Here is a 1,763-nt window from a genome sequence, read left to right on the forward strand (position 1 = left end):
TTATTCTGCAACCAGTCTGTGGCTTTCCTGCTTCTTCCTGCTTCCTGTTCCTCGCCTTCCACAACTACACAAGCCAGAGAAACCTTTATCTTACACCTCTCTGACTTAAAGGCTGTGTGCTAAGTTACTTTTACAGCGGTGTCTCTCTCTACATTTATACACGTACAAGAGTCACTGGTTTTGCTTCTCTAGGGAACCCAACGTAACACAAGCATATTTCCAATCACTGTTCCTTCATCTTTGTTTCCAACTTTCGCATTCTAATCAGCAATACTTATTGCTTATTACTTAATGCATCTAGATTGCATGTTTGATTAACTTCAAACAGAAGAACTTGGTAGAACTCTTCGATTTCTTCATCGCCATCTTTAATCGTTGGTTTGTAAATTTTAATATTATTTGCATTAACTAGACTCCCTTGTAAGTGTATACTTTTTATCCTATCACAGACAGAATTTTACTTCAAGATAGATCTTGACACACCATTTCTCTTGAGTGTGTCATTCCTGACATTATACTGATTCAAAATGGCCATTACCAATACATTGCAGCTCACTAATGCCTAGGATATTGATCTTTAAGCATTCATCTCATTTATTATGACTCCCAGTTTTTCTAGATTCACACTTTATACATTTCACATTCAGATTATTATTGACTATCTCTTACTAGTTCCATGACAGAAGTTTCTTCCCTGACATTATTTGTATTTGTGTCTGTATACTACTATGTTTTTAACCTTACCACCTTAGTGTGATTTTGTTTGTTATTGTTTTCTGTTGAGTCTCCCAGCTGTGAATCATAGGAAGAGTGGATGCATGATGATAATAACGGACACAAGGGAATACAGAGAAAGCAGGGGTGTGGGTGATAGGGAAGGAAAGGGGATTTGAGGAGTAAGTGAAGGTGGAAGAAGGGAGGGAGCACTAGAGCAGATTGTGATTTCACAACTGATTTTAAAGGCAATTTAACCATTTGGGCCGGGGAGAATCCTCTAAAATTGATATGGTGATGATATTATTGCACAATTGTCCTTAATACAATTGAACTATTGAATTGTATGATATATAAATTGTGTGCCAATAAAACTGCTGATTATTAATGTATGCTTGTATTTGTTTCTCTCATTTTAGGTCCCTGAAACTACTCTATCCTTGTCATTATGGTCCACTCTACTTTAAGGAGGCAACCCTTTCCTAGTTGTATTTTGAGGCTTCCAACCTGAGGGCTTATCTGATAAGGCTATATCTGGTCTATATCTGATAAGGCTTCATTGATATCCATCAGGTTTTCAGTGGAATCTTCCTCTAAAATAAACAGCTTATTCCTCTCTACAGTCTGTTTTTTACCTGGAAGCTCTGATGAGGCTTATCCACCTTGGCTGGTATTCACCAGTAACACAATTTCCAGCATCACAGCTACTCATAAGCTATCACAGTATGACAAACTACCAGAAAATGGTGGTCTGATATACCTACATAGTGGTAAAACACCACATTACCCAAAGAATCATATTTTCCAGTTTTCCCCAAGCATCTTATCCTCTGTCTATTCTTCCATCCTTGTAAACTAAAAATCTAGACATCATGATGTGTGTCTGAGAGTCCAAACTTCCAGAATGAATTCGGAGTTCTATCATATCACTAATTTATCCTGTGATCAAGAGCAGGTTACTTTACCTCTCTGAGATTTCATGCCTTCATCTGTAAAATTGGGCCACAATTGATCCCCAAATTGTGGCCCAACTTTACAGATGAGGGCAT

The sequence above is a fragment of the Echinops telfairi genome, unplaced genomic scaffold, assembly GCF_000313985.2.
Source record: "Echinops telfairi isolate 266 unplaced genomic scaffold, ASM31398v2 ScPeMD7_27;HRSCAF=92, whole genome shotgun sequence".
NCBI classification, from domain to species: domain Eukaryota; kingdom Metazoa; phylum Chordata; class Mammalia; order Afrosoricida; family Tenrecidae; genus Echinops; species Echinops telfairi.